This window comes from Physeter macrocephalus, unplaced genomic scaffold (genome assembly GCF_002837175.3).
Source record: "Physeter macrocephalus isolate SW-GA unplaced genomic scaffold, ASM283717v5 random_1, whole genome shotgun sequence".
Classification (NCBI taxonomy): Eukaryota; Metazoa; Chordata; class Mammalia; order Artiodactyla; family Physeteridae; genus Physeter; species Physeter macrocephalus.
In genome coordinates this window covers 183,272-191,883 of record NW_021145287.1, presented here as the reverse complement: position 1 = coordinate 191,883, position 8,612 = coordinate 183,272, and the positions used below count along the sequence as shown (strand labels likewise).

The 8,612-nt window shown below is 52.2% G+C and overlaps 1 long non-coding RNA gene across 8 annotated transcripts; it reads left to right on the top strand.

Annotated features, from left to right (window-relative positions):
- The first annotated feature begins 324 nt into the window (after positions 1-324).
- On the top strand, positions 325-8,412 carry LOC114484753 (uncharacterized). 8 transcript variants are annotated; one of them, XR_008616454.1, is made up of 5 exons: positions 1,611-3,792; positions 4,040-4,139; positions 4,684-5,972; positions 6,745-6,874; positions 8,231-8,412. It is a non-coding gene; the product is annotated as an uncharacterized lncRNA (long non-coding RNA). The 8 variants fall into 8 exon arrangements; XR_008616455.1 differs by lacking the exons at positions 1,611-3,792; positions 4,040-4,139 and adding an exon at positions 325-650; XR_008616459.1 differs by lacking the exons at positions 1,611-3,792; positions 4,040-4,139 and adding an exon at positions 326-650 and having other exon boundaries at positions 4,829-5,972.
- Positions 8,413-8,612: the final 200 nt, after the last annotated feature.

Here is an 8,612-nt window from a genome sequence, read left to right as displayed (position 1 = left end):
AATCACTCTTTCCCTCTCCCTGTAAGAGTGGAATATTACAGAGATGCAGATGGTTCCCTCTGAACGCAGTCTTGATGTTTGCTCTGGGACTGGAAAATTTTTAGTAGAATTTCAGCGCTGGAAGGAGGAAAACCTGGGTTGGGTCACCTCATTTTACAAATGGGGATTTGGGGGCCTGGGGAGTTTGTGATTTGCCTAAAATCAGACACAGCTAATTAGTACCAGAAGCTATTCTTGAATCCGCGAATTTCAACCTCATGGTGCCTCCCTTTGTCTCCCCACTCTCTCCCAGTACTTATGTCGGCCTCCTCAACTGCCCTTTTCTCCAGGGCTGGGCGGGGAGGGGACCTAGGTCCCCCTCTTATCTGTGACCTTTCTCCCATTCTGGAGCCGCTGAAGTGAATGTTAAGAGCCCTGAAGTGCTTTAAATAATTGTCAGTGTAGCTGACTAGTTATTTCCAGTTCCCTTACGCATAGATTGTAGCATTTTCCTTATACCGGTAGAAAGAATGGCTGCGTTGTATTTGGCTAATTCTCCCTGAATTTGGGAAAAGAGATTTAAATGAAGCTCAGAACTCAGGAATCTCTCGTGTGGGAGAGATGGCTTGCCAAGACCAGAGAGAAAATTCTTGCCATTTTTTCCCAAGCTGGTAAGTAAAAAATATTTTAGAGATTATGGACACTAACCCCCTTTTTACTATTTTGGCCCAAAGGTTTACTGCCTTCATCTCTCTTGGCTTTTGCTTCGCAAAACTGACAAGCTGTCTCCAAAATATTCTAATTCCTTCCTCTTCTTGATGTAGTGAGTCTCTTTTTTTCTGGAAGATATATTTAAACAAGATGGCCTAAACTCGCCATGTTCTTTGGTGAGAAGATAAATAATACATTTGATTATGAGCCTTATTCTCAATTCTTTTGAGCTAAGGCTCCCTTTAACCTAAAACGAAGTTTTCTTCAAGGCACCTCTGCTAATTCATGTTCCTTTTAACTTCATGACGTCCTAAGGCAGCTGCTCTCAATATCCCATGTATTCCCCTCTACCCCAGTCTGAAACCTGGTCTTCATTTGGGCCTAAGGGCACAGGTATAGGAGGGCTAATCCGTTTCAGCTGGTAGGTCATCTTGTGTTCCCACACCCCACCCTCAAAAAAGCCCAGGCTAAAGATAGGAGGCTCTTGGTTCTGGTTTCTGGCAATCACTTCCCTGACAAACAGCGCATGACCTTGGGCACTGACCCAAGTAACTTCTCACCGGCAGTTTTCTTTTGTGTAAAATGAGGAGATTCTGTGAAAGGAGTGATGAAGCTAGCTTCTATAAAGTGCAGTAAACGGAGCTGAGAAGGGAACATGGAAGGTTTAGGCCTCCTGGCTGTGGCTTCAAGGAGGTGGAGCACTGGAAAGGTCTAAAGGAGCAAAAATTTAGCATCAGGCCTCCAGAGCTTCTGTCACCTAATCCTCCTGAATCACGTCAGACCAGAAACTTCCAGAGAATGCCAGAATCTGCTCCACCTCCTTCCCTGTTTAGCAAGGTCAGTCCGGCTGAGTCAAGAGACGTTTCTGAGGCCCTTCATTTCCGGGTCTATGGTTCAGAGGCCAGTCTGGGTGAGTCTTCAGTGATACCTGGCATCCCCCCAGGCCTCTTTTGTTGCGTTTTATCTAACCTTGTGTTATTTAGATAATCCTTCATTGCCAGAGACCGTTTTGGAAATGCAGGTCAGAAATAAAAGGCAATGGGAGTCCCCAATAAACAACTTCCTTGTCTTCTAAAGACTCAAAAGGAATTTGCAGTTCCCAGCCCCCTCCTGCTGTCCACCTTCCCCGAGCTGATCTCTGGAACAATGAGTGCCCAGAAGTTCAGCTGCCTCCTCCTTGGACAGCAGCCAACTCCCACTGCAGGAAAAACCCACAGAGATGACACAGCTCAGAGCTCGATTATGCAGAAGAGAAGTCATTGTTTTCTCGGGGATTTTGGACAACTAAAAATGTACTCGGAGAAAGTCTAAAATCAACCACTGAAATCCACCAGACACACCATTACCTCACAGAGAGCTGAGGGCAATTCTAGCAAAAACAAGTTACAGAAACTAAAAATGGCTGCGTCATCAGCCTTCCCCAAAATGCTGTCGGGAAGAGGCAGCCTGGGCCTCTCCCTCTCAGGCACTGAACATCTCTAGGCTGAAGAGTAAAGGAAACATTCTCCTCTTGTCTTCCTGAGAAGAGCATCCGTCTTTAAGTGTACCCTCCTCCAAGACACAGCGGAAGGATTCTGTGTTGGTAGAATTCTCTTTCTGGGGGAGAACACAGGAGAAAGCATCTTGAAAAAGAGATTTCTCATCCCCAGTTCGAGAGCTCCATGCTGCTAGTTCCCTTCTTTAGTTTATTCGCCACGTAATGTCCTTGGCCCTGGGCCCTGCAGCCTGTTTGTGGATCTTTCCAGAGAGGCCTGGCTGTGGAAGCCCAGCTGTAGCACTGTGGGGTGTGGGAGGACAAAATGACAACAAGGGGCAGACGCAGCTCTGCAGACCAGCTGCTTCAGCCTGTTTCTCCCCAGCTTAAGATCTCTGCAAGGCCCCTCACTGGCTTCACCGAGCATTTCCAGACCTTCCTTCCCCAGGCTGTCCACCCTCCCTGTGGCCTTTCCTCTTGTTCTGGTTAACCTGGGGTGGAGACGGTCTACTGACCCCCTCCCCGGCAGAGAACAGAGTCTACCACGCTTTCCTCAGTCCCTTCATTGTGCCTGGTGCATCTGCAGGACAGGAAATCCAGCGGCAGCGTTATTTTCTGTAACATTTATTGAGCACTGTGCCATACGCGTTCCATGAACCATCTCTTTTCAGTTCTCACAGCCACCCTGTGAGGGAGGTGCTGCTGTTAACCCCTTGGACAGATGAGGAAACTGAGGCCCGGGCTGTCTCTCTTGGCATCACTAGTGCCTGGCACACATTAGGAGCTCAAAATGTGCCTACTGAATAATGACTAAATGAATAAATTGGAATAGTATCTCTTTGGGAATTAAAAAACCAGGCATGGGCTTCCCTGGTGGCGCAGTGGTTGGGAGTCTGCCTGCCGATGCAGGGGACGCGGGTTTGTGGCCCGGTCCGGGAGGATCCCACATGCCGCGGAGCGGCTGGGCCCGTGAGCCATGGCCGCCGAGCCTGCGCGTCCGGAGCCTGTGCTCCGCAACGGGAGAGGCCACAGCAGTGAGAGGCCCGCGTACCGCAAAAACAAACGAACAAAACAAAACAAAAAAACCCAGGCAGAACAGTGAAAAGAGCACATGCAGTAGATGCCCCGTAAGTGCAGAGTGACTGAGCGACTGGTAACCCAGCTCGGGAGGGGCTGTGAAAGGACAATGTGTCCCCCATCCTGGAGTGTCCAGTCCAGAGACACTTGTGTAAAGCAAGCTCAGTGGTTCTCTGAGGTTTCCAGCTGTTTGTTGCGCTGTGTAAGTACTGGAGCGCGGTGGTGAGGAAGAAGGCACAAGCTGATGTGCTTTGATAGGAACAAAATGCTTTTAGATGTGACATAAACACGACCGCCCGGCAGGATGGAGTGAAATCCGCACTGAGTGGTACTGCGTAAGAAACTGCGGAACTTCTAAACAGACTGACCCATAGAGGTGGGGAAGGGTGCGGCCTGGAAGGCTGCCTTGGGTCTCCGTGGAGCTCCTGCCTCCAGAGCGCAGGGGTGTGAGCCCACCCTCAGGATTCAGGGCTTGCTGCCCCTCTGCTGGAGGACTCACCGCGGGAAGCAGGAAGTGCTGTGTCCAGTCTCACCCGCGCTGCGCGGGGCCTGTGAGTGGACCTTCCAGAATAGCCTGAAGGAACTGTGAGGCTTCCCAGTGGGTCATATTCCCAGTATCCACAGTCTTATAACCCTGATCTGTTCAGTCACCCACCTGAGGTCCCAGGCAGATGCTTGTGTTAGCACCACATACCCAGCATGATGCTCATTAAACCTTTCACCCCTCCTACACACACACACACACACACACACACACACACACACACACACACACGTGTTCATTCTTCCTCAACACAGCTGTGGCCCACATCCCACAGAGACAAGTCTCATGGAACAGGGGTAGAGGTCACCCGGTTCTAGGATCTTTGCCTGAGGTGTATTTCTCAGCACATGCCAGGTAAAAACAGAAGCCCATGGCGTTATGGGTCTTTCTCTGGGGCTGATGTAATAGTAGAGGCTTGCAGTGATTGGGGTGGAATAGACCTTAAAGCTCTTTAGGTGATGGGAACTCACTAGAAAGCAGCGGAGACTGGAGTGAGGTCTGGGAGGACTTGAGTTCCCTGAAGAGGGAGTTTGGACTCTGCTCTTTGGACAGAAGGATGGCTTCTGAGCTGGGAGAGGCCCTGGCTTTGGGAAGCATTGTGTAGCTGCTCTTTGCAAGGTGGCTGAGCTGGGAGAGGCGGCAGAGGGGAGGACCCTGGAGTCCATCGTCGCAGCCCGGGCCAGAGGTCGTGGAGGCCTGGATTGGGGGTGGGGGGGGTGGCATGGCACAAGAGAAAGAAGACGGGTAGAGGTCTGCCTGAGGCTCTCCGGGCTCTCCCCACACTGGTCTCTTCCTCTCTGTCTCCTGAGCACCCTAGCCCTTTCCAGACTCATGTTCTTTCTTTCTTCCTTTTTTTTTTTTTCCTTTTGGCCATGCTGTGTGGCTTGCCGGATCTTAGTTCCCTGACCAGGGATGGAACCTGTGCCCCCAGCAGTGGAAGCGCAGAGTCTTAACCACTGGACCCCACCAGGGAAGTCCCCTTTTCTTTTTTTTTTAAGCATTCATGTTCATCTTTATTTATTTATTTGTTTGTTTGTTTGTAGGCACTCAATAGATGTTTGTTAAAAGAAAGGTCCTTTAAATTCTATAGTGTTTTACAATTTTCAAAAGTTTCACAGAGCTTCCCTGGTGGCACAGTAGTTAAGAATCCGCCTGCCAATGCAGGGGACTCGGGTTCTGTTCCTGGGCCGGGAAGATCCCCCATACCGCAGAACAACTAAGCCCGTGCGCCACAACTACTGAAGCCCACGTGCCCAGAGCCCGCGCTCTGCAACAAGAGAAGCCACGGCAATGAGAAGCCTGCACACCACGACGAAGAGTAGCCCCCGCTCGCCGCAACTAGAGAAAGCCTGCGTGCAGCAAGGAAGACCCCATGCAGCCAAAGATAAATGAATAAACAAATGGATTTATTTAAAAAAAAGTTTCACACACATGATTTCATATAATCCCGTAATAACCCTTTGTTTTCCTACCCCTATCTTGCCCCTCCCCCTTCCCTCTCCCCACTGGTAACCACTAGTTTGTTCTCTATCTGTGAGTCCACACTCATGTTCTTTACTCTCGATGACACATCTGCATGGAATGCACCTCCCCCACTCTTCAGATGACACTCATTCTCATCGCCCTGCCTAGCCGTCACTCCTGGGAAAGGGCCAAGGGCCTCTCTGCCCAGCACTTCCAAAGTCATCCTGTATCACCACCCCACAGTGACTCACTGTCACAGCACAGCCTATGTTTTCCTGGATGAATACGTGTTCGTTAACATGTCCCCCTAACTCTTCGGAGGGTTAAGGGAACTCCAGGGTTTGCAGCCTGGTCAGCAGTGAGGATGGGGTACGACTGCTGGAGGCTGAAAGTGGGGACAGAGGGGCCTCGGGCTCACTCTCGTGCACAGACGGGAGATGGGTCTGTGCCAGCCTCCCGGCGAGTCCCAGCTGTGGACAAAGGGTGGGAACTCGGCAGAGTTGTCACTTGGCTCCGTTTGGTAACTTGTTGCTCTAAGGCCAGAGCTCATTCTGGCCCCTGCATTCCCAGCTGCTGCCTGCTCGGAGCAGCTAACCTGAGATGGGGCGCAGCTCAGGGTCCAGAGGAGGGAAGTAGGGGGAGGGGAGAGAGACGAGAGAGCTTCCTGTGTCTTCCCGGCTCTCCACAGACGTCACTTCTGCTTGGGGGCTTCCAGAAACAGAGGTAAAAATACTCCCCCCAAGAAAACAGAGCATCCAGATAATTTCTGGGGAGCAGAAGGGGTGCACCCCCAATGTTTAGGTGCCCCTGGGCTTGTTCCTGCCCTGCTGCTCTTTACTCGGGGAAGCAGGCCCAACGGAGTGACCTGGCTCAGGAATTGTGAACTGGTGGCAGAAACTCTCATTCCTCCCCTTTGCCTTCCCCAGGTGCAGGAATCCCGGGGCCCCTAGGACCGTCAGTTGGGGGGCTAGCCCCCGTGTCCCATGGCAACACAATGCCCAGCATGACTGAAGTTCTGACATGTTCACGCCAGAAATGTCTTCTGTGTCACTCAGTCTCAGGCTGCCTCAGGCCTCTTCAGCTGCAGCCCACACAAAACAAAGAAGTTTAGACTCAGCAGGGCCTGGGAAGAAGGTGGAGACAAGAAAAGCACTGGGAAAAGAGCCTGGGTGGAAATTTCCATGACTGTTCTGCCAAAGCAAAGGCTTCAGCTGAGCCCAAGGCAGAGACAGACCTGGGAGCTAGAAACCATCAAGGTCACAAAGGGTCACCCTTCCTCATTCTCCCAGATCTTTGTCACCTACTGCCCCACCCTGAACCCGGGCCATAAACCTCAGTCAGCTGTGTCCCATCTATTCCAGCCTCATTTGCTGTCAGACCCCTAGTTCATGAGATATCCTGCCACCTCTCCCCCAAGGACACGGCTAACCTCCCGGCCAGCGGGAGCCCCCTCTTTAGGAGCCACATCGAGGCCCCTTGCCCCCCTTCCTTGCAGGAAGCCCTCCCCGCTGAATGGTCCGTCCCTCCTATAGTCTCCTGCGGCTGTCATCATCCAGTGACCTCACCAGCACTCCTGTGATCGTGCCCTTCGCTCAGTGACTCATCTATTGTTACCCTGAGCTATGGTATATGACTTTTACTGTTGTTTGTCACTTATCCTTGAAAACACAGTCTTCCTATGGCTCCGCCTCAGCTCAGAGCAGCAATGCATGCAGCTTATTCCGCATCTACCCAGCCTCTCCTGTGTGACCTCCAGCTGGTGCTGGGGACTCTAAGAGGCTCACCCCAGGTTCCAGCTGCTGGTCCCCAGGATCCATCCCCAGCCCAAGCTGGCACTTCCCCAGCAGGAGTTGGGCAGGAATGTTTATAGGCTTGACTTCTCTCCCCACCCCAGCCAGGATCCCAGAGAGGATGAATGAGGGGGACTCAGCCCAGGGTCCCGGCCACAGCCCTCCCTGGGGCCTGTCTGGCCTTGCCCACCAGCCGTCAGCCCCAGCCTGGCAATGTGGGTGTCCTGGAGCCCAGCAGGTATCTCCTCTGTGTTCTTCCACTCAGCCTTCTCTCAGTTCCCCAGAAGACCATGGATCCCTCCCCCTCCGCACCCTGTCCCTGTCGCCCACCCCATCTGGTTCTTCAACTCTTCCACCGTTATAGAGGCGTCATGGAGAGAGTCGCCTTGAGAGTCCCACACCCTTGGTCTCAGCCTGGTTCCTCCCTCACTGGCTGTACCCTGTGATGGTGGCAAGTTACTTAACCTCTCTGAATCAAGTTTAGTCCTCAGGGAAATAGGAATGAAATCGTGTAGTACCCCCTTCTCAGGTTGTGAGGATGTCAGGAGCTTAGTACAGTGCCTGGCTCAAATGATGTGCCCTGTAAATGGTGGCTGTCACTACCTTCCCTCCCCCCTCACATACTAAGCACGCAGCCCCCTCCCAGACCCCCAGATCTGACTGCAGCCAGGCACATCTCAGGAAGGGGTTAAACATTGGCAATGACTTCATCCTTGCCTTGGAGCAGGAAGGAGGCAGAGAAGGTAACAAAATCAGGCCAGAGGCTGGGTGGAATTTTCCAGTGCTCATAAACAGGACCATTCGGGTTGCTAACTGAGGTCACCATGGAAACGGTCACGTGTGCCTGCCTTCTGGTTATTCCAAACTGGCTAGAGGCCGATGACACAAGCTCCAGGCCTCTTCATTGGCTGCCACCTTCTCTCGCCACTGAAATCTAGCAGGAGATTGGCCAAGAGCTGTTTCTGGGCTGCAGTTAGACCTTCCCTACCCCCCAGCCGGAACCTGCTGGAAGCTGTTGTTTTGAACCAGAGGAAGATGGAAAATAGGCTGCCAGAGATGTTGCCATAGCAACTGCTTTCCTGCCTGCTCTCCTTGGAGTTAGTAGTTGACTTCTTTGTAGTTGAAGTACTTTTCCAAAGGCAGAGGGAATGGCAGCCATTTTAACACTGACCTAACCTTCTTCTTTTGAAGGAGAACGCCCTCATCTTCTTCCTCAAGGAATTTCTGAGCCTCTGCTTATGGCTTTGGTTACCAATCCACCCCTGGTTTCTGTGAAATGGGATATTCATTCCAGGACACCCTACCTTCTAGGGCTGGAGTAAGTTTGCAAATGCTCACTGTAAACTAAAGCTCTGTGCACTCGCCATGTGTCTTTTTTTTTTTTTTTTTTTTCGGTACACGGGCCTCTCACTGCTGCGGCCTCTCCCGTTGCGGAGCACAGGCTCCGGACGCGCAGGCTCAGCGGCCATGGCTCACGGGCCCAGCCGCTCCGCGGCACGTGGGAGCCTCCCGGACCGGGGCACAAACCCGCGGCCCCTGCATCGCCAGGCGGACCCCCAACCACTGTACCACC